This window comes from Archocentrus centrarchus, chromosome 19, assembly GCF_007364275.1.
Source record: "Archocentrus centrarchus isolate MPI-CPG fArcCen1 chromosome 19, fArcCen1, whole genome shotgun sequence".
Taxonomy (NCBI): Eukaryota; Metazoa; Chordata; class Actinopteri; order Cichliformes; family Cichlidae; genus Archocentrus; species Archocentrus centrarchus.
Genome location: NC_044364.1, coordinates 9,969,846 through 9,995,415, shown reverse-complemented (window position 1 = coordinate 9,995,415; position 25,570 = coordinate 9,969,846). Strand labels below are relative to the sequence as shown.

The following is a 25,570-nucleotide window of genomic DNA, read 5'->3' as shown; positions in this document are numbered from 1 at the left end:
TTTCCTACTTACAATAGGAAAGCACATCCACCCGTAAACAAAAATAGCGTTTTAACTGAGTAAAACCAGCTTTTCATTTAGGTGCTATTATTTATGATTACAATTTCATATGCTTGACCAGAAAGTAATGAGCTAACTGATCTGTTTACTAATGTTGCTATTGAGGTTTTTAATTTTATTCTTTGTAGAACAGACAGTGTTGTAATTATTGGAGCTCCTCCTACAAGAGAATTGCTCTAAACGATTGCCTTACCTTTGATCAGTCACTCAGCGATTTCTGCATTTCTTGGTTTCAACAACTCCTGTTCTGCAGAAGTCACACCTCTCTCAGCTGTCCAAAGAAAAAAAAAAAAATCCACACTTTTGTTTATTTTTCATGAGAGGAGCACAATGGACTGGATAATTTGTGCAACGCTATTCTTGTCAGGTAAGACAAGTGCGCGTCTTCTGATTTTGTCTTTCATTCTGTAATTATTAATGTCTGCAAACAGTGAAACTATTATATGCATTATATGAAAACAAAGCTGTAAACTGTGTTTCTACTAACACACACAGCAGATCAGCATTTTTCAATCAAAACTATTTCTTGTTGTATTAGAATTCAGCAGGGACTACTGATTAGTAGTAAAACCACATCATCTAGAAATACTTTTGTGATGGTTATTTCCTTATTTGCATTTTGTCCTCTGTGAACCAAACTACCCGCAGATGTGTGATCAGCTCAGTCAGCTTTCTGACTGTAAATTTATCTTCAGCTATTTTTCAATTATAGAAGTGCACTGAGTAAAAAAGTATTTCATAAACAGTTTTACTATAGTAAACAAAATTATTAATTGTTAACCCAAAAACTGTGGAACTGGATTTAAGATCCCAAATAATTATTAGTTCATGCAGTTATCATGTGTACCGTTTAGTTTTGTGCAGGAATACAAAAACTGAATACCTTTTACACCAGAGTCACATCATTCTTTTCCACCAAGTTATTCTGACCCTTCACCCACCTTTGTTAATGGTGTTTGTTAATTTATCTTTTTTGTTCAATGCTATAATTTGCATTCACTCTGTGCAAATATAAAAAGGAAAATGTAAATACATATATGAAAAAGTGAACAAATAATCTTTTCTTTAACTCCTGTTGAACCTATCAAGGATACAGTGATCTAAAAGAGACTGTGGCAATAAGAAAAAGAAGAACTTGAGGGTGTGTAAGTGTTACAAAATGTTTTTCGAATAGAATTAGGTTTTGCAAAACTGTGAAATTTGGGAATTTCACAGTTGGGAACTTTCCCAACTGTCATTTTTTGGGAACTGTCATGTGTTGAACACTGTGCCATGCAGAAAAATAGAGCAAACAGCAAAATTTGCAACAATATGATGCCATATTGACTGATCTTAGCACTTTTAAAAAAGGAATGCTTGTTTGTATGACAAAAATAAATGGTGTAGTGGTTAGCACTGTTGCCTTAAAGATGATAATCTCAGTTTGAATCCACTTTTGTCCAGGCCTTTCTGGTGTGATTTGCATGTTCTCCCCATGTTTGCATGGGCTTTCTCTGGGTACTCTAGTTTCCTCCCACAGTCCAAAGACATGCACTTCTGGGTTAGGTAATTGGTGATTCTAAATTGCCCATAGGTGTGGAATGTGAGTGTGGATGGTTGTCTGTCTCTCTGCGTTAGCCCTGTGACAGGCTGGTGACCTGTAGCAGAGTGTACCCTTGCCCTATGTCAGCTGAGATAGGCTCTAGCCCCCCGCAACCCTGAACAGGATAAGCAGAAGAAAATGGATGGATGGTTGCAGTGAGATGAGGTTTTCACTGTACAGTAATCATATCAGAAAACAATTACCTTTCTCTGTATTATTTTTAATAACCAAACATTCTCATGACAGTAAATTCTTCTCCGGGATGTACATGTGTAATTTTCAGCTTCCCTCAGAGCCTTTTTTTTGTTATGTGTAGAAATGGCACATATTGATCAGTCTGACAGTTCAGAGGGCAGAGAGTGCACATGCAAGTAGGATTCTCCATCCAGTTGTATTTTTCAGTACTGTAAATAAGCAAATGTATACCATATAGCAATAATCAGGTTCATTCTGCAGTATATACTGAAACTGTATATAACTGTAGCCTTAAGCTGTGACAAATTTACTTTACTAAATTACTAATTTCCTTTTTAAAGTGTCAGTATTTGCTTTTGACAAATGGAGTAAAATATAAGAATCAAAGACACAAAACTGATTCCAAAATGAAATCTTATGTATGTTTTTCAAGTGAAAAATTGCTCTAAGGACACAATGTTCATAACTTTAAAAATGTCTGACTTTGGTGCTCTCTAGTGGTAACAAAAAAAAACCCCACTGTGGCTGCAACTCAAGTAGCAGAATGAAATTAACACATGCACTGTATACAGTTTCCAATAGGTGATTATAATTAGTGGTGCTATAATACATTATCATTCTATATCATAAGATTACTGACATTCTTCCTTCTTTAATTCTCAGCACTAAATGCTGCACTTTGTTTCAATATGATCCTGTGGCCTGGAAGACTCTGAGGAGCTCTGCTGCTGGTTTTGGCTACCAGGTGGTGCAAAGACGTCAGAGTAAGTCAGGACATGCACTGTTCTGTTGAATCTGGGTTTGCAACCACATGTTCAAGATTATGGCTATTTATTGTTTGAACAACCCTCTATTTCATGCCCCAAAGTAATAAGTAAACAATACATAAAACATATGAAACTATATGTAGTTTATTGAACCACAGTTTGCTTTTTAGACTTGCATCATTGTCTGGATTTATTCCTTAGTGTGCTCGTCAGTGCCCCGCTTGAACAGTATTCACAAAATGGAAGAGGAAAAGTATATAACTGCTCCGCCACTACCCAGAACTGCCAAAATATACAATTTGAAGGTAAGTAACCAGTCATGTCCTAATGTTCTGTAACTCTGACAGGGAGTATTTTGCTATCAAATAGTTTCTCCACAGATCCTGGCACAGAAACTTGGTGAAATCAAATCACAGTTAGAGTAGATTATTAAAAAGATATTTCAGTGCGTAACATTCAGACTTCAAAACTGATATGAATTTAGCAGTTGACGAAGTAAAACAAGCAAAGAAAAGGTCAATAAGGTCAAAAAGGTTTAAAATGACGTAATAATGACATTGAATTCTATTTTTTGTAACTTCCTGTTGAAAATGTAACATATAAAGTGATGTTAAAAGTTCCTGTTTATGGCAGTTTAATGTTTGCAGAAGATACTCTTTATAGTAGTTGTCATGTCAAACAGAGATGTGTTTTAATTGTGATGCTTTGCATTCCATACAGCACCAGGTTTTGCAGTCAACATGTCCCTTGGTTTGACAATAAAAAGTGATCCCACAACACAAAACGCAGTGGTGAGTTGGTGAACTGCAGACATTACCAGTGCTTTGTTAAAATCACTGAGGATCAAAATCCTCTGTCTTCTATGTTTCTGATGTGTTATAAAAATCACTGTGCCTCACACCTGTCCCTCATAAAATCAGCTAATTTTTTTGAGCGTACATAACTTCTGCATGATTAATGAAGCCATACAAATTTTTAGCTTGACATGAATTTTCCAATTCATAAACACTCACATAGGACATTGGGCAAATATATTGACCTATAGTGCCAAAAGAATTCACTCATTTGGCTTCACACATATGCACTTGAGTGACATCCCATTCTTAATCCATAGGGTTTAATATGATACCCGCTAACCCACGGGTAGGGAATTCCAGACCTCGAGAGCCAGTGTCCTGCAGGTTTTAGATGTGTCCCTGATCCAGCACACCTGACTCAAATGACTGAATTACCTCCTCAGTCTGCAGTCAAGTTCTCCAGAGTCCTGCTAATGACTTCTATATGTGATTCAGGTGTGCTGGATCAGGGACACATCTAAAACCTGCAGGACACCAGCTCTCGAGGCCTGGAGTTCCCTACCCTTGCGCTAACCCTTAGCAGCTATAACAGCTTCAACTCTTCTGGGAAGGCTTTCCACAATGTTTAGGAGTGTGGTATTGAGAATTTTTAACCATTCTTTCAGAATATGTCTGTGTAGATTCTCAGTTATCCAGGTCATAGTAGTCTCTGGAGCTTGAAAAAGGCGACTGGACTTCTTTTTTGTTTCTTGAAGACGTTTCACCTCTCATCCGAAAGGCTTCTTCAGTTCTCAACCAAATGGTGGAGAGACCCAGGTATTTAAACCCCTGTGGGCGTAGTCCCCTGGAGGTGGTTATGACCCTCTATTGATCATGTGCTTGAACACATGTGCCCAGGAAACAATGGAGCGGAGTCCTAAGTTGGTTTCAACTGAAACCACTGATTAAATATGACCCACGCCCCCTTCACACCTGGGCACATGTGTTCAAGCACATGATCAATAGAGGGTCATAACCACCTCCAGGGGACTACGCCCACAGGGGTTTAAATACCTGGGTCTCTCCACCATTTGGTTGAGAACTGAAGAAGCCTTTCGGATGAGAGGTGAAACGTCTTCAAGAAACAAAAAAGAAGTCCAGTCGCCTTTTTCAAGCTCCAGAGACATTCTTTCAGAAGCGCATTTGTGAGGTCAGAAACTGATGTTGGATGAGAAGGCCTGGCTCGCAGTCTCTGCTCTAATTCATCCCAAAGGTGTTCTATCAGGTTGAGGTCAGAACTCTGCAGGCCAGTCAGTTCATTCACACCAAACTCACTCATCCATGTCTTTATAGATCTCGCTTTGTGCACTGGTTTTAGTCATGTTGGAATAAGACAGGGCCATCCCCAAACTGTTCCCACAAAATTGGGTGAATGAAATTGTCCAAAATGTCTTGGTATGCTGAAGCATTAAGAGTTCATTTCACTGGAACTGAGAGGCCGAGCAAAACTGCTGAAAAACAATCCCCCCCATCAGTGGCGCAAAAAGGGGGTATGCACTATATGCAATGCATAGGGGCGCCGCACAAGAGGGGGGCGCCAAAACGATGTGGGAAAATATTTCTGTAGTTGCATTTTCTGTATTTAACAGCTGTGCATATGACATGATCAATAACAGAGGCGCGGCGCTGATTAGGCGCCCCTGCGCTCCTTCACCTCCACCTCCTCCTGTCCCCAAGACAGTCGTAAGTTATTTCATAGAAGTCTGTATTTTATAAGTCCATGAATAATTGATTGCACACAATGAACAGCAGTAAATGTTGAGAGGATGCGGATGGGGTGGTGTGTGTGTGTGTGCGCACAGGTTCCAGCTAGCGCCTGGTCTGAGACGATCCTTTAGTCGGCTGAGGATTTCACCTCTTCACTGCATTTAGCAAACAGGAGCCGCCCCGCGGACTCCGCACCGGCTAGATCGCTGCTTTTATCGCTGCTTACCCTCCTTATTATTTCACTGCAATTTACAATCTACCACAGGAGGGAAAGTTTCACAATGTGCACGTTTGATTGTCCCTAAGGTTCATGCGGCGCACTTGGTTTCCGCGGCTACAGAAATCGAAATGACATCCAGCATGAATGAGGAGAAGTAAGAAGAAAAACGAAGATCAAATGAAAATTTCTCAGGCATGATTTAACAGGAGTGGATCATCGCTGACAAATTTTTTTCACGCCTCCATTGTCTGTGTGGTTTTACTCACTGTGCAGAGAATGTCAAGCTGTTATTTTTTCCTTACTTCAGCTGTAGCCCAACCAGAAACGCTCACTATAACCACAATCTGGTGGTAATTCACACCTATTGTGGTTTGGTTTGGTTTTGGTTTGTGCGATTTTTTTTTTTTTTTTTTTTTGGTGCCGTTTCCTTCACTGTCTATGAACTGACAGATTTCCTCAGGCAGTTCATCGCACTGTGTCACTGTAAACAGTGCTGACTGATGTTTTATCCGCTGATCACTGATCAATCGGCAATACGGAAAACGGGTGCACAGTTCTTGGCCTGCTGGCAGCTGTTGCAGTGAGTGGGATTTGTAGTATAAGTGGTGGGAGCACATTTACCCCCTGGCTATTAATAATAGCTATATGAAATCATCTTGCTGGCCGTATAAAATTAGATCGTGGGCCGGAAGTAGCCCGCAGACCTTGGGTCTGACACATGTGACATAGAGAAAAACTGCCAGTACGGAAGTTAAAATGTGCAGATGAAATTTCTGGCTAGAACCCTGGTGTGTGTATGCACGTGGGTTGGGGGGTTGGGGGGGGGCGCCTAAAAATGTGTCCGCATACACCTCAGAAAGTATATAGCTGCGCCCCTGCCCACCATAATCCCCCCTCCACCAAACTTTAGACTTGGCACAATACAGTCAGACAAGTACTGTTCTCCTGGCAACCACCAAACCCAGACTCATCCATCGGATTGCCAGACAGAGATGCGTGAGTTGTCACTCCAGAGAGCATGTCCCCACTGCTCTAGAGTCCAGTGGCAGTGCGTTATACACCACTGCATCGGATGCTTTGGCATTGTGTTTGGGGATGTAAGGCTTGGATGCAGCTGTTCAGCCACAGAACCATAAAGCTCTCCATGCACCGTTCTTTAGCTAATCTGAAGGCCACGTGAAGTTTGGATGTCTGTAGTGATTGACTCTGCAGAAAATTGGTGACCTCTGCACACTATGTGCCTGACCCTTCTCTGTCATGTTACGTGGCCTACACTATTGTAAAATTTTGCATGGCTTTTTTAAATGAAGTTATTTTTATAAAATCAGCAGTTTCTGGTTGCTCGTGAGGGATTTTTATTTTATTATTTATTTTCAGATTTGAGTTGATCTTATATAGAATGAACCATTGTTTACGGGACAGAAAAATAATCAGCCTACTATATTAATGACAACTTGACTTTGTCTCCTCTCAGGTGTGTGGTCCAAACCATTCCAAAGGACTGCAAAAGTATCACCCATGTACAATGGTGTGTGCTTTCATATGGACCGTTCTAACTCATATGGACAACCCATACCCTCTTCTCTTCAAGGTAATTTGGGACTTTATACTTGAACATTAGTCTTACCATCATTTGTCTTTGTCTTTGAATCTCAAATCATTTGAAACTGCATTGAGACTTTACCTTATATATTTAAGCACAAATCAACGGTTAGTCAGAAATACCAATGAAGCAAATGGTCAATTTTTTGGAAAAGGAGATCACTTCAGTTGTAAACGAGAATGACTTCCAGCTAAATGTATGATTTGGTGGACTAAAGCTGACAGACAAGGTCAAACCTGCAGTCATGGGCTTTGATGCAATATACAGCCCGAACTGCCATACTCCCTAAATAACCACAAGGAAAATCTCTTACATCAAGTCTAGACATTGTTAGAAATCATGTCCACATCAAAATAAAGTCCCCCCCCCTAAGTTTTACTTCAGTTAATCTGTTTAATAAGTGAGCTCCTGTATTGAAATGTCATCAAAAGGGGCCTTTCTGCGGTGCTTTGCACTTCATTCATCAACAGAATCTACAGAATGAAAATTAATTTTATCCTTAGGCCACAAAATATTTTTTGAGTCAGTCTGAAGTAGGAAGCTCTTTGTCTTTGTCTCTTTTGGTCTACTCGCTCTGCTTAATTGGTGGGCAAGGTAATAAAACTAAGCTTGGTAGTTTGTTTAGTACACAGGTTATACACAATGCAAGAAACGCCAATCCAGACACACAAGATTTTTAGGAAAATAAAATCTTATTTTTGTAGGAGACTAAGACCCTTTGGTTTCTTTCTAATGCATGGAGTTTGTGTGCTGTTCAAAATCATCAGTGTTGGTGTTGTACTTAAAAAACTGATGTATTACACATTACTTTTTACAGTTTTTTTTTTTTTAAGTAGTGCATTATGTTAAGTACTCACTGGAGAAAGTAATTAGTTTAATTAGTGTTACTCCATAACATGGCCTGAAATGCACTGTCACACCATGACCAGGTAACAATATAAACGTGGTCATGGTGGTATACATGGTGGCCAAAGTACTGACATTCTGTACTTACGTAGAAGTACAAGTACTTGTGTTAAAAACTACTCTGGTAAAAGTTGAAGTACTGGTTCAACTTCTGTACTCAAGTAAAAATAAAAAGGTACAGGCTCTGAAATCTACTCAAAGTAAGAAAGTAAAAGTAGCTCCTTGGAGGACGTTTCTACATCTTTCTTCCATCTTTCTCCATCTGAGTGAAGTTATCTCATTCTTTGCTCTCCCGTAAAATACAGCTGTTCTTTTAGCTAGCAGACACACTGTGTGACAAACGGCACACACTTTTTTTTGTCCTCTACTTTTTCTGTCATTTATTTTCCTCGCCGTTCCGGCGTGCAGCCTCTATGTAAAGCGCAACTAACTCTGGCTCTTTCCGGTCTCCGAGCGAGCGTTGAAGGAGCCTCTCCCTCTACCGTGTGGGGTGCCTGTTCCCTCTCCCCACCCTGTTGTTGCGACTTCCAAGAAAAAAACGCTCACAATCAAAAGCCGGCTCCCACACTGACCGGAAATGCAGCCGTTTCTCAGACACGTTAAAACTAAAGTAAAGAGCTGTGTGTGTGTATATATATATATATATGTATATATATGTATATAGTATCTCTCTCTGTCTATCTGTCTCTCTCTGTCTCTCTGTATCTCTCTGTCTCGTCTCTCTGTCTCTCTCTGTCTCTCTGTTCTCTGCTGTCTCTGTCTCTCTGTCTCTCTCTCTTCTCTCTGTCTCTCTGTCTCTCTCTGTTCTCTGTCTCTCTCTCTCTGTCTCGTCTCTCTCTCCTATGTCTCTCTCTCTGTTCTCTGTCTCTCCTCTTCTCTCTCTCTCTCTCCTCTCTCTCCTCTCTCTCCCTCTTCCCTCTCTCTCTCCCTCTCTCTGTCTCCTCTTCTGTCTCTCTGTCTCTCTGTCTCTCTCTGTCTGTCTGTCTCTCTTCTCTCTCTCTCTCTGTCTGTCTCTCTCTCTCTGTCTGTCTGTCTCTCTCTCTGTGTCTCTCTCTCTCTCTCTCTGTCTCTCTCTCTGTCTCTCTCTGTCTCTGTCTCTCTCTCTTGCTCTGTCTCTCTTCTTCCTCTCTGTCTCTTCTCTTCTCTCTGTCTCTGTCTCTATTTACGGGGTGGGACTCGATTAAAAAATTAATCGAATTAATTACAAGCTTTGTAATTTTAATCGAATTATCGCATTTTAATCGCATTTCAATATTTGACATGAGAAATATTTTAAGTTTAGTTGATGAATGAATCATATACATAAGCTTAAACTTCAAAATTTTGTTTATTTTCCCACCAGTCTACTACACAGACCAATGAAGGGTGGAAGTGCTCCTCTGATAAGCAAACACCTGAAATTAAAGTTAAGCATCATAACTGGATAGTTTTATTCAACATTAATGTCTCACTTGTTATAGTTGGAAATTAATCATTAGCTCAGCTGTATTCCTTGATGCTGAAATGTGTTATGCTTGTTTTAACAGCTTTTTTGAATTAAAGACTTAAAATTAAACCACAAAAAGGAGAAAAAGTTCATTCTCCGTTTAACAGCTGCTTTTACACAGCTGTGCTTCTCACTCACGGTTGCTAGGCGACATGAGCTACGCAGAGGTGACGGCAGCTGATATGAAGGCTAGCCGCTCACTTCCGGCCTTTGTGGTGTTCGTGGGCTGCGAAAGACGTGGGCCGGGTCCTTCGCAGGATGCGGCCCCTAATTTGGACATTGTGCGTCGATATAATCTGTATGCCGGGAACTCGTTCACTGAGAAACGTCCACGGTGCAAGTGCGATTAAAATGCATTAAAATTTTTAACGCGTTAATTTCCCCGTAATTAATTAAATCGAAATTAACGCGTTAAAGTCCCACCCCTAATATATATATATGTATATATATATATATGTATATATATGTATATATATATGTGTGTGTATATATGTATATATATGTGTGTGTGTTGTGTGTGTGTGTGTGTATATTATATAATGTGTGTGTCTAGCTCTATCCCCTTATTTCTTTGTTTTCTCCTTTTTTTTTCTTCTGTCCCTCTCTTCTTCTTACTCTTTCTTTCCTGCCTGTTAGACCTGGCAGTCATATGTGTGAACAATAATCACAACGAAAGAATAAAATTAATAAAAGAAAGCGTGACAAACTTTAACAAGAGTAGCCTATAGAGAACTTATAGAGCTCTTCTTGTAAAAGCAAATATGTTTGGTACAACAATTGGATCATGACGCCATAACCTTCCTCTCCACAAGACCCTTTCGCACATAGACACCAGTAAGGGAACTATGTGAGAGTGCTGTTTGTAGATTACAGCTCAGCATTCAACACCATAGTTCCCTCCAGGGCTGGTCTCAAAAGCCTCTTTCCCACCAACAGGGTTCCGGAGCCGGAGCCGTGAATTGAACCGAGCACTCGGTGCTCGGCCGAAAAACGGGTTCAATTCCGGCCCCGCAAACTAGCTGGTCTGAAACCAGGAACCCGTGCCGAAAGCGGCAGAGGGGCGAGACTCTGCCGTCTCAACATCAAGTTTTCTACCATATTACATGTGTATTACATGAGAAAAGGGAAGCGATTTTTACGGCTGTGAATTTGGTTGGGCTCTAAGACTGAACTTGCTGCTTTGTATCAGTTCATATCACAGATAAAAGGACACAAAGTGCGTACTTGTCGTCTTGCTCTAATCGCTGTCTGTGTTTACCTCTGTGCTGCACACAGATGCTGCAGTAGTTTGGTTTGGACCGTAAAACGTATTTGCAGCACAAGAAAGGAGAGCGTGTTCTCCCACGTTTGTGCGCTTCAGCTTCCGTGTCCAGACGAGGACCCGCCCACACTCATACGTAAAGGAGCAGTTCACAGAAACACGGTGGGAACGCGGGCCCGTTCTTAAGCGTTTCGCCGGTTCATTGGGATTGGCACGGGAACTTGCTCCGGCTCCAGAACCTCGGCGGTGGGAAAGTAGCATAAGCTGTTGGACCTGGGCCTGGGCCCATCCCTGTGCAGGTGGGTTCACAGCTTCCTGACCAGCAGACCACAGGTGGTACGAGTGGGTCACCTCACCTCATCCTCCTCTCACCCTCAACACTGGATCCCCCCAAGGCTGTGTGCTCAGCCCTCTGCTGTACTCACTGTACACCCATGACTGCGTGGCCACGTCAGAGTCCAATGTCATCATCAAGTTTGCTGACGACACTGCTGTTGTGGGACTAATCTCTCACAATGAGGAGACAGCCTACAGGAGAGAGGTCTCCCGCCTGGAGAACTGGTGCCGGGATAACCACCTCCTGCTCAATGTCATCAAAACAAAGGAACTGATTGTGGACTTCAGCAGGAAGCAGCAGAGGGACTACCATCCACTTGTCATCAGTGGTGCTGAGGTGGAAAGAGTGGACACTTTCAAATACCTGGGAGTGACCATCTCACGGGACCTGTCCTGGACTCATCACATAAACATCACTGTGAAGAAGGCCAGACAGCGTCTCTACCTCCTCAGGCGGCTGAGAGACTTCAAGCTCCCACTCAAGGTGCTCAGGAACTTTTACACCTGCACCATTGAGAGCATCATGCGTGGGAGCATCACCACCTGGATGGGAAACTGCACTAAGCAGGACTTCATGGGCCTAAAAAGGGTGGTTCGTTCAGCTGAACGGACCATCAGAACCACCCTCCCCAACTGCAGGACATTTACACCAAGCAGTGCAGGCTGAGGGCCATGAAGATCCTAAAACAGCCCAGCACCCCGGACACTCTCTCTTCTCCCTGTTCCCATCAGGCTGGCGTTACCGCTGCCTGAGGGCTAAGACTGAAAGGTTGAAGAAGAGTTTTTACCCACAAGCCATCCGTCTGCTCAACTCTGAGCCCTAACTGGACTATTATTGCACTATGTAAATAATATAATATTCTATAGTTCCATGTAAAAGTGTGTATAGTATATAGAGTATAGTGTATAGTATATAGTGTATAGTGTGAATTACTTATTTTTATTTGTATTCTTCTTATTTATATGTGTGTATATATGGTTGCAGGTACAAAATACATTTCACTGTGCATTGTACTGTGTATAACTGTGCATGTGACAAATAAACTCTATCTATCTATCTATCTATCTATCTATATCTATCTATCTATCTATCTATCTATCTATCTATCTATCTATATCTATCTATCTATCTATCTATCTATCTATCTGTCTGTCTGTCTGTCTGTCTGTCTGTCTGTCTGTCTGTCTGTCGTCTGTCTGTCTGTCTGTCTGTCTGTCTGTTTGCAAAAACTGCCAGACATGACAGGCTTAAAAAAAAAAAGAGACGTTTGCCTGAGTATGTGATATTTATAGTCCAGTTACTGAGAGGCTCAGAAGTTTAACCCATAAAAATTAAATTCAGTTCTCCATCATCTCTTTGACAGAGTGCCCGCTGCAATCAGACATTGCCTTTCTGTTGGATGGTTCAGGCAGCATACATGGTACTGATTTTCGAACAATGAAGAAGTTTCTGAAAGATATAATCCAGTCATTTTTCTCAAGTGATGCACAGGTGAGACACTGGAGTCCCACTGTTAGTCCTAGCAAAGACATAAAATAGTTACATTCTTCTTTAACACCATAAAACAAGAGTGGTTTATTTGTTTTAAATATTTTTTTAATCTCTTCTTTCAGTTTTCTGTTTCCCAGTTCTCAGGGGCACCACAGGTTCATTTTTATTTGAAGAAATTTTCCTCATCTGTATCAGTGGAGAATGATATCAGTGAAATACGTCAAAGGGTGGATCTACTCACACAGCTAAGGCCATCAGATATGTTGTGTAAGGGATACAATAATATGAAGCAGTCCAGTGAACTTATTAGCTTGATTTGTGAGGTACAAAAATCTCTGTAATGTTGAAAGATCATTTTAAAGAAGAAGGATGCAGGCTCAAATAACAATCAATCATGCAAATTAACCTATGACCACAAGATATACTGTAAAAAGCTGTTTCTTGCTGAAATTAAATTTTTTTTTATTTGACAGGAAAAACGTGTTCACACAACAAAGTGGTTCTAGACCAAATGTGAAGAAGGTCTTGATAGTAATTACAGATGGAGAATCTAATGACAGGAATGATCTGAGAGGTGCAGCACAGCTAGCAGAGAATGAAAACATTTTCGATTTGCTATTGGGGTAAGTACTTCCATTATTTAAACTTGCAAAATGTTGAGCTTCATACTGATGGTGTGTTTTGCTCATTGTCAGACTTCAGTCACATGATGCTGCACTATATGGAGAAAAGTATGGCTCACCCACTCTTGAAATCCTTAGAAGCTGCTTGGCCATGGAAACCCATGCCATGAAGCTCCCGGTACACAGTTTTTGTGCTGATGTTAATGCCAAAGGAGGTTATTCAGTCAGCAAAGTGTTTTGACTTGCACACTGTGCACCCCAGCACTCAGCCACCCTCTTTCAGTGAGCTCTTTAGAATGACCTGTTCTTTTGCAAATACTACATGGTGTGGTTTCTTGATATTGATGCCATGATATTGTGTTTGAAGGAATTCTTGGGCAACACAGTCTTTATAAAATAACATAAGGTTTATTACAAAGACAATGTCAAACAGACTTCTCGAGACGCCTGGGAGCTGTGGCAGTGGGATCGAAAACACCTGAGTTCAAACATTAAGAAGGGTGGCCACACTTTTGGATATACACATTTGTCCATAGAGTGTATTTAATTAAATGAAAAAGCAGAATTACTGATGGAAACCGCCATGGTTCCTGGGTCTCAGACTTAGTGCTTTGCGTTTGACTTCTAATTCATTAATCATTTTTAGTTTGATTCTTAATTTGTCTACTGTTTAGTTTTATTTTGGTAACACCTTGTTTTGTGTGTTTAGTATTCAGTTGTTTCCAACAGCCGTTATCACTTTCTTGTGTATAAGTAGCTTCAGTTTCCTCTCTGTCTTTGTTGGTGCATTAGTTATCCAACCCCATGATGTTGGTTGTTTTTCTGTTGTCATGATTTTGCCCGGACTCTTGGATATAATTACCTTTTAAACTTTGTTTTCCTTGGACTATCTTCATTTACTCATTAAAGGTACATTATACATTTACATTCTGCCTACCTTTGTTTTAAATCTGAATCTGGGGACCCCATCCACACTCAGCCTTGACAGAAACATAGACAGTGTGGATAATACAAATGTAGCCAATTCAGAATAAAAGAAAAAAAAGTGTAAGTATTATTTTACAGCATGAGATAATTGTTATCATCATTAGGGCTCTATTCAGTGTTAGTGTGCATAATTCTGTCTGCAAATTTTATTACAAATGGAATAAAAACTTTTTATGTACCGTGAGCAAATCATTTTTCATAGTATGACAACCAAAGCATATTTTGAAATCCTAGGTGGGGAATGCCTTTAACAAACCTGCAGCAAAGGAAGAACTGGACACCATTGCATCGTCTCCCTCAGACAAACACGTGTTTCGAGTGGAGAACTTCAACGCACTTGAAATAATAAGACAGAATCTGCAGGACAAAATTTTCTCAATTGAAGGTACAAACATAAAGTTACTGTTGCAACTTTGTTAAAATTCCTGTAATTGTTTCAAAAATGAAAATGATTACATTTTATTAAACATGATTTTCAGGTGCTCTGTTATTCACAAGAGTTTTGCCCCTCCCAAAGGGGTTTGTGTTCCTTCCTGGAATTGAAGGAATAATGTTTGATTTTTTTTATGTAACCCACTACAAAACCACTAAAATAATACATAATACATTCTATTAATGATTAGAGATACTGATAGTGTTTCATTTCAAGCTAACCAGCCTGTCACTATACATTAGTGAATTAAACAAATGCTCAGACACTTTCTAATAAACAACAAAGAAATCATGTGAAATTACTATGTGAAGCATAATAAAAGAATTAACTTGTAAATGGAATTTTTTGTATTGTGTGCGCCTTTTACAGTTTCATCTGTTTTTCTATTACAGGATCTAAAAACAGTGGCGATTCACTGAAAATGGAAATGTCTCAAGAGGGATTCAGTGCAGCTTTTGTGCCTGAGGTAATTAAAACTACCAGAAAGTGACCACACAGTCTAGTCATAGAAAGATAAGATAAGATAAAATAAGGTTTATTTGCCACATGCACAGTTATACACAGTACAATGCACAGTGAAATGTATTTTGTACCCGCATCCAGTAATAAGTAGAATATATATAATAAGAACAATAAAAATAAGTATTTCACACTATATAGAATATAATAGAACAATTTACATTGTGCATAATGCATTTTAGGGTCCAGAGTTGAGAAGACGGCCTGGCTTGTGGATAAAACTCTTCTTCAATTTTCACTCTTAGTCCTCAGGCAGAGGTAACACAGGCCTGATGGAAAGAGGGAAAAGAGAGCGTGTCCAGGGTGGTTGGGCTGTTTTAGGGTCTTCATGGCGCTTAACCTGCACTGCTTAGTGTAAATGTCCTGCAGGTTGGGCAGGGTTGTTCTAATGGTCCGTTCAGACCTCCCTTCTGTAGGCTGTCTCTTCATTGTGGGAGATTAGTTCCACAATGGCCCTGTCGTCAGCAAACTTAATGATGATGTTGGATTGCAGTGATGTTTAACCTCTTTCACCGCTCTGCGACCGTTGTATGAAGCAGCTTTGTAGTCCTCCATGTTCCCAGAGGTGAGGCCGGAGTTGTAGGCAGCGTTGCAGGACCTCAGAGCGTCACGGACAGATTTATCCAACCACAGCTTCTGATTGGCAAAAGTGTTGATGGTGCTCCTAAGCGAAGTGTCATCAACAACTTTTCCAATAAATGCTGAGAAACATGTCTGAGTCGCCTGAATCCAAGCACCCTGCAGAGTGACCTCTGTTTGTCACTTTGCTGACAGCAGGGGCTCCTGTCTGAGCCTTTGTTTGTATTGTGGCATGAGAAGGACAAGGGTGTGCTCTGACTTCCCAAAGAGGGGAAGAGGCTTTGCTTTGTAGCCCTCTTTGAATGGAGAGTAGCAGTGGTCTAGAGTCCTCTCTCCTCTGTTGGGGCAGTTGATGTGTTGAGTAAGCTCCGGTATCACCTTCTTCATGTTTGCACTTCTAAAGTCCTCAGCTAGAGCTGCATCACGCTGGTTTGCCCAATAGGTGGAAACAACCTCATGCAGCTCAGATAGTGCAGTGTCCGTGTCCACCTGGGGTGGGATACAGACGGCGCTGGTAGCAGGGGACGGCATTTCAGGGTTAGGAGCTCCAGTTAATCATTAGGCACACACCTCCTACTCTTGATTTCCCAGACTCGCTTGTTCTGTCCATGCAAATGAACTTTGAAGAACTCTGGCAGCTGTACGGCATGGTTTGGTCAGCTATGTCTCCATGACACAGACGATGTTGCAGTCCTGTAAGTCCCTCTGGAACTGTATCGTGGCCCTAAGTTCGTCCGGCTTGTTATCCAATGACTGGACATTAGCCAGCAGGATGCTCGGCAGTGGTGTTTGGTTTGCTTTATGCCTCAGCCTCTCTATTACACTGGCTCTTTTCCCTCGGGGCCTTGTGTGTGATCTGGTGGCCACGCTCCCTCCTTTGTTTGAGCTGGCCCACTGGTGCAGGATGTCCCGAGGCCAAGCCAGGTCAGGAGAAAAAAGTCTCAGAATACAGCCAGAGTTCTGTATTCCAATGTTTAAAAGAGTCTGTCTGTCATACGTGATATGACACAAAGCAGGCAAAATTATAAAATCAAAAATTAAGGCAAAAAGGAATATATACAGAAAAAATGTGACAGCTGCTGACCTCACCAGTACCATCTTAACCAGATTCACATGTGCCTGTGTTGCACTTTTTTTTTTTTTACTTAAAAGCAAACAGACAGTTATACAATTGAACAGAATCCAGGTTTTCAATGTAAAATAAATTATATATAAAATACATTTTCTGTCTACACTGTAGGGAATTCAGATGTCTATTGTTGGTGCAAACCAGTGGAAGGGAGGCTACATGCAGTACACAACAGAGGGCCAGAAGGTGAAAACATATGAGGATGTGTCTTTGGAGCCTGACAGTTATCTTGGTAAGAATATTACACTTTTAACAATCTAGCGTGTTCATGTATATTCACAGCTCTGCTGCATTTCTTTCATCCAAACATGTTAATCAGTTTGAAAAGTTGACAAAATGTAAAAGAAGCAATAAGGAGTCTTAATCTGTCTTTCCCCTTTTGACTACCTAAATTCTAGGTTACTCCATGGCAATTGCTAAAACCCAAAGTGGCTCTCTGACAATTGTTGGTGCTCCAAGATATAACACAGAGGAGTTGTGATCGCTGTTGACAGAGAAAGCTTGAAAAACCAAAAGATTGAACCCTTTTCATCCCAAGTATGTATTTACAGTAAGATAGATCTGAATAACATTGTAAACTAAACTTTGCATAAAGAGGAAGGAACTTTCTGTTTGGTCAATTATTTCTTTGTTGTGCATTTTGGCAATAAAATTTATACCATTGGAAAGACTGTTTATTTCCCCTTAAATGGTCCCAAATTTGTAAAATGCATTATTGGGTTGAGCAGTGGAGTAGAGTATGTGGGCCACACCCATGAAAAACTTGCCAAAATTTCTCTGCTAATGCCAAACAGCTTATTCTGCCATTGAATCTTAACCGTTTACTGATTTAACAAACAGTGGTTTCACAATAGCCTGGCACCTCGTCCTCATGCTGGTCACCAGCTTGGTCACACACTGCTGTGGGATGGCGTCCCATTCTTCAACCAGCATTTGTCTTAAGTCAGCCAGTGTTGTTGTGTTGGTCACTCTGGCATGAAACTGATCGCAGAAATATTCAAACTCTGGAGGTAGTCTCTGATAAACCCTACTATATTGGTGTGAGGGTTGTCATTTTGGAGGATAGAATTAGTTCCCAGATTGTCGAGATATGGGATTGCCACTAGTTGCAGAATCTCATATTGATATTTCTCTGCACTGAGATTGTCTCCAATGATGAGAAGCCTTATTTTTTCCAGTGAGGGAGATGCCGCCCTATGACAAAAGCTGTTGCCTGTTTGGCATTGGCAGACAGCATTTGGCAAGTTTTTGGTGGGCGTAACCCACATACTCAACCCTGCTGCTCAACCCACAAATGCATTTCCCTTACAAATGTGGTGCCATTTAATATACAGGCTTTCCAGACGTATAGGATGTATTGGCAAGGACCATTGTTACAACAAAGAAATAATCGACCAAATAAAAATTTCCTTACTTTTTGTGCTAAGTTTATGTATAAATTATTTTCTCAAAGAAAAACTGTTTTTATTTTCCTTTAAGTGATTCTTTTCATTAATGCTTACACAGTATCAGACTGGTGAATATTTTGGGGCAGAGGTGTGTGCCATGGACATAAATAATGATGACATCACTGATCTAATCTTCCTATCTGCCCCAATGCACATGGAGCCTAATGGAGAGGGAAGAGTTTATGTTTGCAGACTAACTGGTTTGGTAAATCACAGTTTGATGCCCTGCTATTAAACTGATCATTTTATTTGCCAACTTTTTAATGACCATAAAATATTCTCCTCCTTTCAGTTTGTCGAGTGTAATTTTGATCATCCGTTAATACTCAGAGGACATGCAGCTGTCAAAGGAAGGTTCGGCTCTCTCTTGCTGTGCTGCCTGATCTAAACTCAGATGGATTCAGGGATTTGGCAGTTGGAGCACCTTTGGAGAATGATGGTGAAGGCAGCATCTACATATTCAACAGTGAAGGAAGAAGAATCAGCCACACTTACTCACAAGTACACAACAACAAAGGGCTACAAAGATGACTAAATACATCTATCATGTAAAGTCAATATCTATGCAATCTGCAGCTTGGTAATAAAAATATTTCCATGTACACAGAGAATTACTGGCTCTGAGGTTCAGTCAGGACTGAAGTTCTTTGGCCTATCAATCAGTCAGTCATCTTTTGACCAGAGTGGTGATAAACTGCCTGACTTAGCAGTAGGTTCAAAGGGCACAGCTGTCTTACTGAGGTTTGTCCAAATTAATTTAGTCATGCATTCGGGTCAGAACACCAAAATTATAATGTTCAAAATTATAATTGTTCATGTTGTTTCCTATTTTCCAGATCAAGGGCCATAGTAATGGTGAAAGCTGAGGTGTCATTCAGCCCAAACCAAATTCCTACTCAGAATGTAGACTGTTCAAAACCACTGGAAACACAGCTACAATCTGCTTTACCATGAGCAGAGTGTCTCCAGTCAACACAGGTTCATCATTCTCCTCACTTTTTCTACACCAAAAAGCTACTGCCCATCAGTTAACTTTGTGTTTATGCTCCTTTGTAACATTTTAATGTCTTATTTATTGCAGCTCAAGCAAGGATTAATTATACTTTAACACTGGATGCCACTCGCAAACCTCCAAAAAACCGAGCTTACATCAGTGGGAAACAACGAGAGCAGTCTGGATCAGTAACTGTTGACTTAACTAGCAAACAGTGTTCAACTGTAAAATTCCTTATTGAGGTAAAACCTAATAAAAACAACAGAAAAAAAATTAATATGAACAGTGAAATTTGATTTGGTAAACAGAAGCTTTTGACTTCCATTTTATTTTTAATAGTCCTTCAAAACTGAATCTAAGTAAAACTCTGCTCTTTTCTTGCAGGCCTGTCCCGAAGATGCTCTCAGTGCACTTTCCAATGAGCTACAATTCATGTTTGATGGTTTGCCCTCAAACGATCTTAGACCAAGTCTTGCTGAGCAGGCTCAAACAACAACCATTTATCCCGTAAGTGACCTTTAAAGACACCTTATTAATGAGACAACTGAACCTAGTCTTTAGTGCAGAAAACAGCTTTAGTTTTGCCTTTAACTTGCAGTTGACAGTACTTAGTGGAGAGACTTCTACTGAAGTACTTGAAGTAAATGAGTCAGCATTACTACAGTGGCATCTTGCTGCCATAAATGCAAGCTGTACTAAAAAGTGCAGTTTTCTATTTTTAACTTTACTTTCCACAGTATGTACCTCTAGTTTTGACACTGGGAGAACCTGTGAAGTTCTCAGCTGCTCCAACAGCAGTGGCAAATGTCAACTTGGAAAGAAATCAAATTGAAAATACACAAGCCTTTACCTTATGAAGTGTGCTTCCATCTGAGATTACACCTTGGACAGACAGGTTTCTTGGACTAAGATGTTTTCCAGAATTGGATCCAGAATATTAACACAAATTATGTTCTCAGAAAGAACAGCAGGAAAGCCCATCTAGATTGCAGAACATCCACTGTACAGTGGTTGCTGGATTCACCTTTATAGTGAATAAATAATGTATAATATAAATACTTTTCCCATCATGTTCTCTTCCATAGTTAGGGTTTGAGATCAACTGTGGCACCGACAACAAATGTGTTGATAAACTAAAAGTGGATTTCAACTTCACCAGGTGAGATGCAGTTACAAAACTTAAGCTTTGCTTGTGTGTCTGGTACTGTAACATGTTAGATTTAAGAGCTTGCACACTAAACCTGATCATGAAGTAAAAAACAGGTTATTATTTATTTTGTATTATCTAGTTTAAAGTAACACACATCCCATAGTCAGTGCATCATATACACCCTGTTAGTGGCATTGCTTCGATACAGACTCACCACTTGAAATAGAGGCCATAACAGATTGGTGCTCTGTGGATCGGGCAGCAATCAAGGTGGAGGTCCTGGCAGTTTGACCCCCAGTTGATAAATCAGCCTTTAGGGACATGGAACAACACCTCTTTAGGGGGAAAACCCTGAGCTGGTACTTAAGGCTGAGAAGTATTGGCTAGCTATAATTGGGCTTGCCTCAACACATAGCTTGGGCTCTGGAACCAGTCTGCTGGAGAGGGGCTGGGCTCTGTGCTACGCTGGAGTTTCCATCAGTGAGAGACAGCAGCCAGGGGTGGGTATACCTGTATCCCCTTGCTTTGTTTTTCTCTGTTGGATGAGAGGGCTGCTTTCCTGTGCATTTGGGTTAGAGAATGGGTCCCGATTGTCACTGTACCCAGCCTTCTTGGAGTCTTGTGTGGGGTGGTTGTAGGCGCTCCTCCTGGGGAGTGCATTACCGTGCTTGGGAGACTTTAATACTGACGTGGGCAATGACAGTATGACTTTGAGGACTGTGACTGGAAGTAGCAGTGTGCCCGATTTGAATTTGAATGGTATTTTATTGTTGGACTTCTGTGCTATCAATAATAAACACCATACTTAAGCATATGTTTGTCTATAAGTGCACTTGGCACCAGGATACCCTAGACCACAGGTCAATGATTGATTTTTTTATTTTTATCATTGTATCATCAGACCTGCAGCTTCATGTCTTGGACACTTGGGTAAAGAGATGAGCAGAGTTGTCAAATGATGTGAGTTGGAGGCTGTGTGGGAGAATGCTGGAAAGACCTGGCACATCTAAACATATAGTTAGAGTGCACTGGGTGAGTGTGGGAGAAGCCCCAGTTAGCAAGATCTTTAATTCCCACCTCTGGCAGAAGTTGTCAAGGCATAGGGACATTGAGTCCAAGTGGACTGTGTTCTACACCTGTGTTGCTGAAGCCACTGAACGCAGCTGTGGTTGTAAGGCAGTTGGTGATATCATTGAGCTAATCCCTGAACTAGATGAAAGGATCCAAACAAACTGATGAGGAAGTCCTATTGAGCTTGGTTGGCTTTGTGGGACTCAGGAGGCAGCTGACAGGTACAGACAGGTCAAGTGCAGTGTGTTCATAACTTTTATGGATATAATTTCTAGGCACAGCCATATGATGACAGATTTTCACTTTGGCAGCCTTAGGATCATGTCTCTGCTTTTGGCAGATGATGCGGTTCTTTTGGCCTCATCAGGCTATGAGCTTCAGAGTGCAATTAGGGTGGTTTACAGCAGAGTGTGAATGGCTGGATTGAGAATCAGCGGCTCCAAGTCTGAGACCATGGTTCTCAGCCTGGAAAAGGGTGGAGTGCTCATGATGGGGGACAGTGGAGTGGAAGATTGACAGACAGACTGACATAGCATCTGCAATCGATGTGGACACTGCAATGATCTGTTTCTGGTAGAAAAAAAGAGCTGAGTGATTTATTTATTGCTGATTTATTGGTGGGATCAATGTCCCAACTTTCACCTGCAGAGCTGTGAGGACGGGAAGAATGAGATTGTCAATGCAAACAGCAGAAATGAGTTACTCTGAAGGGGGGCTGGGCTCTCCCTTCGAGATAGGATGAGCAACTCAGTTGAAGTAGTTCGGGCATCTGACTAGGATGCTTTCCTGGATGCCTCTGAAGGTGACAAGCCTGCTCCACTGCCTGTTTCCCTGATTAAGAGAGATTATGCCTCTTGGTTGGCTTGGGAAATGCTTCAGTGCCCATTTGGATGAGCTGAAGGAGGTAGCCAGTGAGAGCGAACTCCTGGCATCTCCACTGCTGCCACCATGACCCCAACCTGGATGTGTCAGTGTCAGAAAATTGATGGATTTTTCATAAAGCAACATCAGTTGTTTCTTACGTTTTGTGCTAATTAGCAACTGTTTGAATGTTAACTGAGTAAATTAAAATGGTAACTACACCTTCCTAGTTAGCACCAAAATTTTAGCACAGTCATTATTGCTATGCTAGCCATCAACACAAAGGTACACTATATTTAGCCTCTTATAAGTTTAGCCTCATGGTGCAGCAGTCCCGTCGCCAGATCTCAGTCTTAATGGGGGCTTATGAAATCCAACAGGGGGGCACCACTATTATTAGCTTTGATTAGTGATCTGGTTTGGTGTGGCGGGCCAGGGCGGGCCAAGCGTGATCAGTGGGCGGGCTCGGCCCCCTAGGGGCCCGCCCAATAGCGACGGGTCTGCGGTGCAGTCTTTTTTCTTCTCCTTTTTTTTTCTCATCTCTCTCATATTCTGCCAGATCCTCAGAGGTTAAAGTGGGCATTGATGAGCTTTTGGAAGTCAACAGTCACAGTGGAGAACAGCGGGGAAAAACTCATAAAACAGTCGTGTTATTCTCACGTACCCAGCTGGTTCTCTCCTACAGGAAGGTTCACCATTCAGCAGGTAAGGCATCAGGATCAAGTCTGTATCAGTTCATCCCTGACCTGCTGGCTCTCCCAATGCATACAGCAAGTCATTTTTTTTTTCTAATCAAGGGAAGAATGAGTGCAGCTTCATTAGACAGTGAAGATGTTTATCACGAGGAAGCACAGACTGCACTATTGACAAGCCAATTTTCAAGAGCAAAGCTAAGGTTTGTTTTGTTTTTTCTTTCAGGGTGGGGGTGGGAAAGTTGTATGATTATTTCTTCTCACTTCTGCAGTTTGGCAAATCTAGGAGTCAATCTGATCTCACCTTTTTTTTCGATTAAGGCTCCTTCATTGTCTCCTATGATATTGAAACAACAGTCAACTTGAGAGAAAGATTTTTGTCACGGCAAAATGCCACGAGGTACTGTTCCTTTGGTACAGATGCTCATTTCATTTTATTTAAACAATAGTCCCACAGACACAGTACAAAGTATTTTCACTTCTCTCTTTCAGTGGAAATCAGGAGAATATCACTATAAGTGAAATCTACAAAAAGAATGGATTGATGTGGAAGTACAGCATTTTTATGACATTTGAAAAGTATGTATTGTTCTCTATGGAACAAATTATTTTATAAAATAACAAATGTTTTATAACATAGTATTCATTTAATGTTTAAAATATGTCTGTTTAAGCTCCCTCAGCTACAACAATTTCACTTTTGGGATGAATAATTTGCAGAAACATTCAAACAATCTATCCAGGTACAATAAAATAAAATAAAATATAATACAAATGATTGTATGACTGTATATATATTGTATAACTATAATAACTATAATAACTATAATAACGCTTGGCTGTCTTTTTTCTTTCTCTCCAATCTTCTAGGTACCAAATGATATCAGAGCGCTTAATTTCAAGCTGTGGTGATCAGGGTTCCAGTGAAGCTTGGTGAAAAAGACATTTGGGTGGATTTGAGCAGTCTGCAGGTAATATATATGTCAAAGTTTCCAAACTTTGCTGTGGGATCAATGTGATTTGGCAAATTAGGACCAATCACACTGATATTAATTTAAATGTATTATTTCAGATTGCAGACTGTCGAGAGGAGAAATGATGAAGAACCAGGTGTCAGAGATTTTGTCCAAAGATACAAGAGGATAAAGTTTGTGGTAGTACGACTTTGCACTTGTGCACCCACCTGCACATTTAACTGTGTTATAGATTCATAAATTCATATTACATCTGGATTACAGCTTGTGTTACATCCACTCTTCTTAAATCACCCACAGGACTGCTCTGTAGCCAGGTGCGGAGTGGTTCAAGTGCAACACTTCATGGAATACAGGAGAGCAGGATGTACAAAATATCTGCCAACCTCAGTTCAGCATGGATAGAAGCAGGTAGTTGTGTTAAATATGTTAAATACTGTGCTGATTACATATTTGAATTACAATCCTAACATATACTAAAAAAATATGTCAGTTATAATAATTTCTGTCTTAAATTGAACAATAATTTAGACTCATCCCACTCATTTTTTTTTTTAGATTGGACTTCAATCTGCCAAATTCCTCTTGACAGCACAGCCAGTCTGGAGTACGACAAAAACCAGTACATCTACTTTTCAACAGGGTCAATAACAATCCTCCAGTTCGCAAGGTGATTACAAATTATTTTCTCTTGTTTATCTTGTTATGCAAGAGCTTGAAGTGTCAACCTGTCACCTCATCTCTCAGATTGAGGCAGAGTAGAAGTGTATTCTGAGCCAGAGTTCACCAAAGAGATCATTGAGGATCCCTGGAGGGTTGGCTTTACTGGCTTTACTCACTGCTGGCCTGTATAAGGTGAAAGACTCTTCTTAAAGTTTTCCAATTAATTACAAAGCTGTAAAGTTTGTAAAAAAAAAAACCTGTCAATTTAAAAAAATAGTTTAAAGGTCTTTATATTCTCTCACACTGCAGATATTTTCATTAATTTTTAATGCAATTGTAATGCATAATTGATGCATTTTTTTGTCTTTTTCTTTGCACTCCCAGGCTGGATTTTTCAAGAGTAAATACAGTGAAATGTTACAAGAAAATGCAGAAGGTGGTCCAAGTCCAGAGAGTGATGCATTTGCACCCCCAGCAGAACAACAATGATCACATTTGTAGACGTGTAATTAATGTATGTGAAAGATATAGACCATCCTGATATCTTTAGGAATGAACATGGCACGTTGAAATGTCAATGCTACCACATTTGATTCATTAAACAAAAAACAACTTGCTGTGTCGTGAATCACTCCCTCATTCACTGATTGACTGTTATCTACAACCAGAGCCGGTCTCAGCCTTGAAGTGGCCCTAAGCAAAATTTGAATTGGGGCCCCCTTCGTACCACTTCATTGTCCCCTGAACCTAACCATTACAGTAATCCCTCGCTACTTCGCGATTCATTTTTCGCGGTTTTTCAATCAATATTAGTGTAAAATATTTATTGCGGTATTTTCGCTGTTTCGCAGGTTTTAGTGGTACTTGTTCTTCATATGCATAGTATGTGTTGTACAGTAATGTATATATTTTTTGTGTAAGTGTGTGGGAAGGGTTTATAAAAACTTAAAATAGTGTATAACTACTAAAATAATGTATAAGTATTAAAATAAATAC

At 40.6% G+C, this 25,570-nt stretch overlaps 1 pseudogene; it reads left to right on the top strand.

Moving 5' to 3' along the window:
• Positions 1-390: 390 nt before the first annotated feature.
• On the top strand, positions 391-25,158 carry LOC115797988 (integrin alpha-M-like; annotated as a pseudogene).
• Positions 25,159-25,570: the final 412 nt, after the last annotated feature.